The sequence below is a fragment of the Carya illinoinensis genome, chromosome 6 (assembly GCF_018687715.1).
Source record: "Carya illinoinensis cultivar Pawnee chromosome 6, C.illinoinensisPawnee_v1, whole genome shotgun sequence".
Lineage (NCBI taxonomy): Eukaryota > Viridiplantae > Streptophyta > Magnoliopsida > Fagales > Juglandaceae > Carya > Carya illinoinensis.
The window spans coordinates 35,812,718-35,825,705 of record NC_056757.1 but is presented as its reverse complement, the minus strand read 5'-3'; positions in this window follow the sequence as shown (position 1 = coordinate 35,825,705).

The following is a 12,988-nucleotide window of genomic DNA, read 5'->3' as shown; positions in this document are numbered from 1 at the left end:
CAAATAAAAAACGCAACATCGAGGTTTCTCGTTGCAGAATTCTCCCATTGCTTCGGATTGAAAAAAGAAAGCAACCCATTACTTATAAATTGGGTCCAGGAATTGGGCTTTAACAGTGCATGGATCCCAGTATATGTCCATTAAATAGACCGACGAAAGCTTGGACCGAAAGACATACCCAACAAAAGCAATTCCACCATAGAACCACCCTTAAAAGGCCTGAGACCCCTCTCCAAGTCCAAGCATGACAGTTGGGAATTTAGTAGATTCGAAGCCCTACTATTAACATATATGCTATTGTCCAGATGACTAACACAAGAGAGGGGTGAATTGAGTTGTATTAAAAAAATAATAATTACAAATCAAATATATAATATAAAATATAAACAAAATATGAAATAACAATAAATATAAAGAGTAAGGGTAAGAGAGAAGCAAACTCAGTATGTTAACGAGGTTCGGCCCCACTGCCTACGTCCTCGCCTCAAGCTACCCCTTGAGGATTCCCAAATTCACTATTCAACCTCCTTCAGGTGGAGATAGAAACCTATTACACATTTGAACAACACCGCTACAAAGGATTCGTGTAGAACACCCTCTACATTTGCAATCACCTTACACGTGGTGATTCAACTATTTCCCGTGTAGAATACTTTCTACATGCACAAGGGTTATACACACCCTTTTTTCAGATACAAAAGCTGATAGTGGGTAGGTTATCAGAAAACACTCCTCAATGAGTGAAATAAGAACAATACAGCGCAAACTATATCTCTCAAAATGAATAAGGATTAATGCTCAATGCTTAGAGAAAAGAGAATGAAAGCTTTGAATGAATGTTGTATGCTCTTGGTGTTGTAAATGTGAAGCTCTCAAATGATCTATTTATAGGCATATGAGACTTCATATTCAAATTTAAAAAGATTCATATGTCAAAGACAACATCATTCACTTTTTCAAAAAATTCAAATAAAAGGTTCTTCTTTTTCAATTGTCAAAGACAACATCATTCACTTTTTTTAAAAAATCAAACCTAATCTTTTACTTTTGGCATATGACAAAATGAGCACACTTTCTTTTTCAAAAAATTCAAACCTAATCTTTTACTTTTTGTATATGACAAAATGAGCACACTTTACTTTTCAAAATTTTCAAACAAAATCATCTACCTTTTGTATAAGTCTAAAAAAGCATCAATCACTTTTGAAAATATTCAAATAAAACATGCACATGTGAAAGATGGCAATCAATCATCTTTAATATTTTCAAAGTTCAACCCTTTAATTAAGGCATGCACATGCAAAAGATGACAATCAATCATTTTTCAAAATTTTCAAATTTAATTTTCAAAAATATTCATGCACATGTGGAAAATGTATTTTAATGCTTTATGATAAAATATTAATTTTGAGCATTAATCCTAATTTCGAATTTTGAAGAGATTTACAACATTACACTATAATTTTAATGTGAACTTGTTCCCTTCTTACTTATGCTTGTTTCCTTAATGTGCTTGACTCCATTGTGTAGACAACTTGAGCTTGAGACTTCTTTATTCTTTGAATTCATTTGTTATCATCAAAATCCATGTGTAAATATATAATTACACAAAACTTGAAATCTTGGGTTCAACAATCTCCCCCTTTTTGATGATGACAAATACTTGATAGAACCTGAAAGCTGTATTAATACTTAAGCTCCCCCTGAAAATATGCGTTAGTTTTTCAAGCAAAAATATTAATATAATTCCAAGCATATATAACAAGTTTAGCAATTTAAACAATGTTAATCTTCTAGTCTAAAACTTCTCCCCCTTTTGGCATCATTAAAAAGGATCGGCAGCAAGTAAATGGACTGAAGAAAACGATGCGTTTAATAGTCACTGTAGATAGTTGAAAAAGGAGTCGTCCGTGACCCGACAAATGCTGCAAAGTCTCGAGGCCTAACTCTATGAATTTAGTGCGGCTAGAGATTTAAACAATCGCCTGATGTTGTTGACAAACGTGATTGAAGGCTCTGAGTTGCTATTAAAAAAATGATCATTTTCATCTATCGGATGCCAAAAAAATTAATTGCTTCTTGACCTGAGTTCTGTTTTACCACAACGATAGAATGGCTGAGCAATTCTCTTCCACTAATGTTCTAGACTTGAATCAGGAACCCTTGACGCATCAATCATCAATCTTCTCTCCTGAGGCCGTCAATACCATGATAGGAGCAGTGAACCGTTTTTCTAGTAAGGCTGATTCTGAGATTATTGCAGAATCAAGAATGCTCAGTAGTCAATATGCTGCCTCTGTTACGATCATGTCTCGACGGTTAATGGCGAAGATGAGTGAGATTGATCATCTTAACATGCAAATATCTGAGTTACGACAGAAGCTTGCTAATAAGGATAGTGAGAATAAAAGGCTAAAGCAAGAAAACCAAGAGTTGAAAAAATTTGCAGATTGGTATGCTCATGATCTGCAACCACGAATAGAGAAGCTGGAACGAGAAAGGGTTCATATACAAGGTCAACATCGGCAGATAACAGCAGAGGTTCATCGTTTACTAGAAAAATAGGGACAATCTACTGTTAATCTCGCTGGGTTAGTAAGAAAACTTTTGACAATGTGTGTCCAGCATATCTTGTATTTCTTTTGACTAAATAAGATTTGAAGAGACAATAGTTTGTCTTATTCTTTATGCTATCTCTATAAAATCAGTCCTGAAGTTCATCTAATCCGCATCAAGTTTTTTTCTCATCTCTATAACTCATCTGCATTCTTTCAACATTCTCGTTTTAAGCCTTCTATTCTTTTCTCAATGGCTCATTCTTCTAACATTTCTCTAGATCCATCCATGAGGCATTCTGCATCTCAACCTCCTATCCTTTCTGCAGCTGCCATTGGTGTCATGTTGCAGTAAGAAAATAATAATCTGACTAATAAGTCAGATTCTGATGCTATTTATGACTTGGTGAGTCTTGGGACTTGCTACTCTTCCTCTATTGTTCCTTTTTCTCAGCGGCTACAAGCCAAAAATCATGAAGTTGAAAAGCTCAAAGAACAAATTGTTGTACTTCAATGAATTGTTCAAGAGTCTCACACAAGGGAAGAAATCATTCGGCAGAAGAATAAACAGTTGAAATCTTTATTAGATTGTTCATTCCGCTTGCCGGTTCCCATGGATAAGAATGACATGATATTGTATGAAGAGAATGAGCGTATCAAACAAGAGGCTAAGAATCTCAAGTTTATTTAAAAGTATTTAAAAAATCTATTTCTATTTTTATTGACTCTAGTCTATCTTTTAAGAGATATTCATAGCATGCATCATACCTATTTCTCTTCTGATCATACATAATCTATCTTCTGGTAAAGGTTTTGTGAAAATATCTGCTAACTGATCGTGTGTGTTTGTGAACTCTAATATTATATCGCCTTTCTGCACATGATCTCGAAGAAAATGATACCTTATTTCAATATGCTTAGTTCTAGAATGTTGTATTGGGTTCTTTGAAAGATTTATAGCACTTGTATTATCACATTTGATTGGAATATGATTATACTTGAGTTTAAAATCTTCAAGTTGTTGCTTCATGTAGAGAACTTGAGCACAACAACTACCCGCAGCAACATATTCTGCCTCAGCAGTAGATAGTGCAACAGAATTTTATTTTTTACTAAACCAAGAAACTAATGCATGACCTAAGAAATGGCATGCTCCACTAGTGCTTTTCGATCTATTTTACAGCCAGCATAATTTGCATCTGTGTAACTGATTAGATCAAAAGATGTGTACTTAGGGTACCATAACCCTAGGTTAATTGTACCACTAAGATATTTAAAAATGCGCTTAACTGCAATTAAATGTGATTTTTTTGGAGATGATTGAAAGCGTGCACATAAGCACACACTAAACATAATATCTGGTCTACTGGCTGTTAAATATAATAAGCTACCAATCATACCTCGATATATCTTCGAGTCAACTGGCTTACCGGATTCATCTTTATCAAGCTTAGTTGATGGGCTCATTGGTGTTCCAATTTCCTTAGCATTTTCCAGCCCAAACTTCTTCAGTAATTCCTTAATATATTTTGATTGATTGATGAATGTCCCACTTTTTGCTTGCTTAATTTGTAATCCGAGAAAGAATGTAAATTCTCCCATCATGCTCATCTCAAATTCTTCCTGCATAGTCTTAGCAAAAACTTGACACATATTTTCATTAGTAGCACCGAATATTATATCATCAACATAAATCTGAATCAAAAGAATATCATCATTTTCATATTTAATGAAAAGAGTTGTGTCGATTTTTCCTCTTGAAAAACCATTTTCAATCAAGAAACCACTGAGTCTCTCGTACCAAGCTCTAGGAGCTTGTTTAAGTCCATATAATGCTTTTGTGAGTTTGAAAACATGATTTGGATAAATATGATTTTCAAAACCTGGAGGTTGCTCAACATATACCTCTTCATTTATAAAACCATTTAAGAAAGCACTTTTAACATCCATTTGAAAAAGTTTGAAATCTTTATAACAAGCATATGCAAGTAGCATTTGAATAACTTTTAATCTTGCGACAGGTGCATATGTCTCATCATAATCGATTCCTTCTTCTTGATTAAAACCTTGGGCTACAAGTCGAGCCTTATTTCTAGTAATGACTCCGGACTCATCTTTCTTGTTTCTAAAAACCCATTTTGCTCCAATAATAGTATGATTTTTGAGTCTAGGAACAAGTGTCCAAATATCATTTCTTTCAAATTGATTCAACTCTTCTTGCATAGCTAGAATCCAAGATTCATCAAGAAGTGCGTCATCAATATTTTTGGGTTCAATTTGAGATAGAAAAGCAGTATGATTGCAAATATTTCTAAGAGATGATCGAGTACTTACACCTTGTGAAGGTTCTCCAAAAATTTGTTCTACTGGATGATCTTTCACAAATTTCTACTGTTTGGTTGCATCTTGTATTAAATTTTGATGATCTTTCCTGATGGCTCCATGTTGAACTTCCTCTATTATTTTCTCTTTGTTGAGATTGAGACTTTCTGTGTTATTTATACCTTCTGTTTCTTCATCAATAGATTTCTTGGAGAATGGAGAATTAGATTCATCAAATACTACATGCATAGATTCTTGTACAGTCAAAATCTTTTTATTGAATACTCTATAAGCTTTACTATTAGTAGAATACCCGAGAAAGATACCTTCATCAGATTTTGCATCAAATTTGCCTAAATTATCCTTGTCATTCAAAATAAAACATTTGCATCCAAATACATGAAAGTAACCAATGTTGGGCTTTTTCTCATTCCAAAGCTCATAGGGGGTTTTATCTAACTTAGACCTTAGCATAACTCTATTTATAACATAACATGCAGTACTTACCGCTTCGGCCCAAAAATAACTAGGCAAGTTGTTCTCATTGAGCATTGTTCTTGCCATCTCTTGAAGAGATCTATTTTTCCTCTCTACTACCCCATTTTGTTGAGGAGTTCGAGGAGTAGAAAAATTATGCACAAAACCGTTTTCATCACAAAATGTTTCAATATTTTTATTAACAAACTCTTTTCCCCTATCACTTCGGATACTTGAAATAGTATAACCCTTTTCATTTTGAATTCTCTTGCATAACTTGGTAAAGGCATTATGTGCCTCATCTTTATGAGCAAGAAAGATGACCCAAGTATATCTAGAGAAATCATCAATAATAACAAATGCATAATATTTTCCTCCTAGACTTGCAACTCTATTTGGTCCAAAAAGATTCATGTGTATCAGTTGCAATGGTCTAATAGTGAAAATATGTTTCTTAGTTTTAAAAGAAGTTTTTGTTTGTTTACCAAATTGACATGCATCACAAATTTTGTCTTTAAGAAAATTTGTTTTTGGTAAACCTCTCACAAGATCATTTTTTGAAAGTTTGGAAATAAGTTCCATATTGACATGACCTAATCTTCTATGCCATAACCAACTAGTTTCATTTTGAGCTGAAAAGCAAATAGCATCTTGTGAGGTAATTTCTTCAAAATCGATTGTATAAACATTATTGTTTCTAAAAGCAATAAAACAAATATTACAATCATGATCATTCAAAATAATGCATTTATCCATTTTGAAAGTAACTGTAAATCCTTTATCACATAATTGACTTATGCTCAAAAGATTATGTTTTAAACCTTCAACAAGTAGAACATCTTCAATTATGAGAGAAGATTCGTTACCAATTTTACCTATTCCCATGATCTTCCCTTTCGAGTTGTCTCCAAATGTCACGTGTCCTTCTTCTTTAGATCTAAGATCAAAGAACTTGGTCTTGTCTCCCGTCATGTGTCTTGAACATCCACTATCTAAAAACCACTTATTTTTACTTGTGGATGACTTAATGCATACCTATAAAAACAATTAAAATGATTTTTCTTGGTACCCAAGTTCTTTGGGTCCTTTATTTATTAGTATTAGAAGAAACAAGATTTTTAGGTACCCATATGGCCCTAATAGTCATTGTATGATTTCTTCTAATAGGACAAGTATGATAATTATGACCATTTCTATTACAAAAATTACAAATAGCATGTGACATATATGAAAAACTTGAATGATTATAATAATATCCTTTTTTGACAAAATTATTTTTATGAAAAGAATTTTGAATATTAGTTTTTGATATAGAATGATTATCAAAGAAATTTTTATAAGGTTTGTATTTTTGTTTTGTCATATATCCCAAACCTGCCTTGTCAAAAACACATCTTTGACTACCAAGAAGTTTTTCAAAATTTCTTTTTCCATTCGTAAAGTTTTCAACAATATTTTATAAATCGATTTTCTTCTTATTCAATTCAAGATTTTTATCTTTCAAAATGATACTTTCTTTTCTTAAAATTTCAATTTCGTTTGTTAAAGAAGAATTTTTCTTTTTCAAAGCGGTATACTTGATACCCAATTTTTCTAATTTCTCATAAATCTCTTCTAAAACATTTTGCAATTCTTCATATGAAGGATTTTCAATATCATCAAGATTTGTTACCTCAATGTCATCTTTAGCCATAAGACAAAGATTTGCTGATTCTTCATTGCTTGCTTCACTATCTGAGCTACTTGAATCATCATCCCATGTAGCTTTCATTGCTTTCTTGCCCTTGTTTAGATCTTTCTTTAGCAGAGGACAATCTGGCTTGATATGACCAGGTTTATTGCATTTATAACAAATTAAAGTGTCATTTTTACCTGAATCTTTCTTGGAAAACTTTTTGAAGGATTTCCTCGGAGGAGTTCTATTTTTCTTCAAGAACCTCTGAATTCTTTTTGTTATCATCGCAACTTCTTCATCTTTATCGTCATTTTCCTCATCTTCATCACTTTCACTTTCATGAGGAACAGCTTTAAGTGCTAAGCTCTTCTTTGGCTTTCCTTCTTCTTCTCCTCTTTTCAATGTGTACTCATGGGTGATAAGTGACCCGATGAGTTTATTGACTTCGAGCTTCTTGAGGTCTCTAGCTTCAAGAATCGCTGTAACTTTTGATTCCCAACGTTTTGGTAAAGAGTTGAGAATTTTTTTTACTATCTCCACCTTGGAATAAACTTTGCCAAGAGCTGTCAAGCTGTTTATGATGTTAGTAAAACGAGTGTGCATACTAGAAATAGATTCATCATCATTCATCTTAAACATTTCATATTCATGAGTAAGAATATAAATTTTTGATTCCTTGACTTGCGAAGTTCTTTCATAAGTTACTTCCAAGTTATCCCAAATTTCCTTTGCCGTAGCGCAATTCATTATTCTATTAAACTCATTTCCATTAAGAGCATTATATAATAAATTCATAGCAGTTAAATTTAAAGTATAAAGTCTATCGTCTTCACGATCAAACTCTTCTTCTTCCTTTTTGACCTTTACTCCACCAACCACTTTTGTTGGAATATAAGGTTCATTTACAATACATTTCCAGATTTCTCTACCTTGAGCTTGAAGAAATATTCTCATTCTAACTTTCCAGAATGAGTAATTATCTCCACAAAAGAGTGGAGGCCGACTGCTAGATTGACCTTCACCAAATGAAGCTGCAATGTTAGCCATAAGATCTTAACTCAAAAGATAGTTAATCTTATAATAGAGCTCTTAGCTCTGATACCAATTGTTGCTCAGATGACTGACACAAGAGGGGGGGTGAATTGAGTTGTATTAAAAAAATAACAATTATAAATCAAATATATAATATAAAATATAAACAAAATATGAAATAACAATAAATATAAAGAGTAAGGGTAAGAGAGAAGCAAACTCAGTATGTTAACGAGGTTCGGCCCCACTGCCTACATCCTCGCCTCAAGCTATCCCTTAAGGATTCCCAAATTCACTATTCAACCTCCTTCAGGTGGAGATAGAAACCTATTACACATTTGAACAACACCGCTACAAAGGATCCGTGTAGAACACCCTTTACACTTGTAATCACCTTACACGTGGTGATTCAACTATTCCCCGTGTAGAATACTTTCTACACGCACAAGGGTTATACAGACCCTTTTTCTGATACAAAAGCTGATAGTGGGTAGGTTATCAGAAAACACTCCTCAATGAGTGAAATAAGAACAATACAGCGCAAACTATATCTCTCAAAATGAATAAGGATTAATGCTCAATGCTTAGAGAAGAGAGAATGAAAGCTTTGAATGAATGTTGTATGCTCTTGGTGTTGTGAATGTGAAGCTCTCAAATGATCTATTTATAGGCATATGAGACTTCATATTCAAATTTAAAAAGATTCACATGTCAAAGACAACATCATTCACTTTTTCAAAAAATTCAAATAAAAGGTTTTTCTTTTTCAATTGTCAAAGACAACATCATTCACTTTTTTTAAAAAAATCAAACCTAATCTTTTACTTTTGGCATATGACAAAATGAGCACACTTTCCTTTTCAAAAAATTCAAACCTAATCTTTTACTTTTTGTATATGACAAAATGAGCACACTTTACTTTTCAAATTTTTCAAACAAAATCATCTACCTTTTGTATAAGTCTAAAAAAGTATCAATCACTTTTAAAAATATTCAAATAAAACATGCACATGTGAAAGATGACAATCAATCATCTTTAATATTTTCAAAGTTCAACCCTTTAATTAAGGCATGCACATGCAAAAGATGACAATTAATCATCTTTCAAAATTTTCAAATTTAATTTTCAAAAATATTCATGCACATGTGAAAAATGTATTTTAATGCTTTATGATAAAATATTAATTTTGAGCATTAATCCTAATTTCGAATTTTGAAGAGATTTACAACATTACACTATAATTTTAATGTGAACTTGTTCCCTTCTTACTCATGCTTGTTTCCTTAATGTGCTTGACTCCATTGTGTAGACAACTTGATCTTGAGACTTCTTTATTCTTTGAATTCATTTGTTATCATCAAAATCCATGTATAAATATATAATTACACAAAAATTGAAATCTTGGGTTCAACATGTGCCTCTATTGATTATAAAGGAGGCACTGCACCAACAGCAGAGCCATCACAGCATGTAACATAGCCCTTCACAGATTGTATTATATTATGTTATTCTCTACGGTCATGTAACAAGCTTATTCTTTATTCCCTCTTGTAAAAGTCTATATATAGACCACTGTTAGCACAATGAAATAAATATATGAGGAAAACTTTTCAATTCTGTTTTGTTAACATGGTATCACGAGCCACACGACTCAACTAGTCTCCCTGAATCTATGGCCTCTTCCTCCTCTTCTTCTTCTTCTTCCTCCATCACTGAACCACCCTCCATCACCCCATCCTTTTCCCATATAGTCACCACTAAGCTCACTACAGAAAAGTTGAAAACTACCTACTCTGGAAAGTCTAGACATCTGTCTATCTTCGTGGTTAGGATTTATATGGCTAAGTTGATGGCACTCACCTCAAACCACCTGAATTCATCTTCGACTCTGCCACTTCTCCTCCCAAACCCAACCCCGCTTACTCTCTTTGGAAATGCACTGATCAACTAGTTCTCAGTGTCCTTTTCTCCTCTTTCTCGGACTCCATCAACCACTTTACCTTCTCAGTGCCCCAACTACATTAACCACCTTACCTTCTCCTTCACCAGTATGTCCTTTACCAATTCTTATCCTGCCCAGATCTCCGATCATCACCAGAGCCCAATCCAATTCTTCCAGACCCAAAATCTTCCTCGATGGTACGATACCGTACCCATCTCGACATTGTCTCACCACTAGCATCAATGTTCCAGATGTCCCTTCAAGTTATTCAGTTGCCTCAAAGTTTTTTGAATGGCGTCAAGCTATGGAGCAAGAATACACTGCCCTCCTCAACAATCAAACTTGGACTTTGGTTCCACCTACTCCGAACTCCAACATCCTCGGCTGTTGTTGGGTTTTTTGCACCAAAACAAATGCAGATGGCTCCTTCCAACGCCGCAAAGCCCGACTGGTTACCAAGGGCTTTCATCAACAGCCCGGCGTAGATTATCACGAGATCTTCAGCCCCGTGAAGCCCACCACAATTCATCTCGTTCTGTCCATTGTTGTGTCTCATGGCTGGCCCTTACGGCAACTTGACATTGAGAATGCCTTTCTCCATGGCACCTTAACCGATACTGTCTTCATGCAGCAGCCTCAAGGATTTGTGAGTCCAGAACATCCCACTTATGTATGCAAGCTGTCCAAAGCACTGTACGGTCTTAAACAAGCGCCACGAGCATGGTTCGCTCAACTCAATTCATGGTTAACAGAGTATGGCTTCTCTCCATCCAAAGCTAATCCGTCCCTTTTTATGCTCACTCAAGGTAACACTCATATTTACCTCCTTGTCTATGTCGACGACATTGTCGTCATTGCATCAAACACCTTTGCCATTGATACCTTGCTTCACGACATGAGCCTAGCATTCTCGATACGTGATTTGGGAAAACTATCATTCTTCTTAGGACTTGAACTTGATTATACTCAGCATGGTGTTTTTCTGTCTCAAAGAAAATACATTAAGCACCTTCTGTCTCGTAGCAAGATGCTACATGCCAAACCCGTGACATCACCAATGGTCTCTACCATCAAGTTGTCCAAGTATGACACCCCTGACTTCGATGATCCATCTATGTATCGGAGCTTAGTAGGAGGTCTTCAATACCTTTCATTCATTAGGCCCGATATATCATTTGCAGTCAACAAGATTTGCCAGTTTATGCACACACCCAAAACCTCACACTGGACTGCACTAAAATGAATCCTCAGATACCTTAAAGGTACAATCAATTAGGGTCTCTTTTTTGCATCTCACTCAAGCTTCACTTTGCAAGCCTACTCCGATGCTGACTGGGGAGGATGCCCCGATGACAGGAGGTCAACTGAAGGATTCTGCATCTTTCTTGGTAAGCATCTGATCTCGTGGTGCTCCAAGAAGTAGAAAACTGTTGCCAGATCCTCCATGGAAGCTGAGTACAAATCATTAGCCTCCTCCGCTACTAAACTACTATGGCTTCAAACCTTACTTTGAGAACTTGACCTTCCACTGAATCATGCTCCTACTCTTTGGTGTGATAACCTTGGAGCAACCTATTTATGTGCAAATCCCGTCTATCAATCCAAGACAAAGCACATGGATATTGACTACCACTTTGTCCGAGATCGTGTAGCAGCAAACACCTTAAAGATTGACTTTTGCAGCTCCAAAGAACAATTGGCTGATGTTCTAACCAAACCCATCGTTGCTGACAAGTTCATCAAGTTTAAGCCTCGTCTCAATTTGGTTGACACCCCCTTGGACTCGAGGGGGCATATTAACATATGTGCCTCTATTGATCATAAAGGAGGCACTGCACCAACAACAGAGCCATCACAGCATGTAACATAGCCTTTCACAGATTGCATTGTATTCTGTTATTCTCTATGGTCATGTAACAAACTTATTCTTTATTCTCTCTTGTAAAAGTCTATATATAGACCACTGTTAGCACAATGAAATATATGAGGAAAACTTTCCAATTCTGTTTTGTTAACACCTACAACTAGCCATGCATCTTATAGATCTCGAACCAGGCCTACTTGTTTCCAATTTGCCCCCTCTCTCTATAGATACAAATGCAGGAGTGATGATATTGATATGCCAAGGACCACCATTATCTGCTGAAGCATTACAGACTCGGAAGAGCCTGATCAGAAATTAGGCCACGCAACTCCTTTTTTTTTCTCACTTAGGGTTCCCCCTCCCCCTCCCCCTCCCCCAATTGTGATTTCTCTCTATACACTGTTCAAATATCCCATTTTTCATACTAGCTAGTTGGCCTGGGTCATGAAATGCTAGTGACCGTAATTAAAAGTCAGGCACTTTCTTCCGTTTCTGATCATATAGACTTCATTACAGAGATGGATTTGTATTCTTGGGTTCAAATCATAAGGGACTATAACAGTACTAGTATCCAATTAAGTGATCTCTTCATCCATTTACCCTTAAGCAGTTCTTGTGGCAATTAGTTTTTGGTAATTTTGTACCTGAATAATGATGAGAAGTTGGATTAAAGCTACAATCAGCTCCGGCCTCTTAAAGAAAGATTAGCAAAGCCTCTTGGGTCAATCCACTCATGCAGAAAACAATTACCTTTTATCCTGCTTTACTTCAGATCAGCTTCTGTTTGAAGATATATACGGTACTCCACCGTCATCATCATCATAACTCATGATGATTATTATGGTATATTATATCATAATGCTAGTTATTCTCAAAAGAAGATTTCGATTAGTAGGTTTCATATGTGGTGGTTGATGCCAATAATAAAAGATAGAATTGGAACTTACAACTTGAGCAGTAAAATATATAGTATTGTACCTAACAAATCAATTAATTAAATCTGAACAAACGCCGAATATATAAATATATATATATACAGGCCACCATGGCAGCAGCTTGAATGTAGAGAAGCCATAGGCAAGGCCCACAAGAATTGTAAGTTTGATTATTCAGCCTGTCG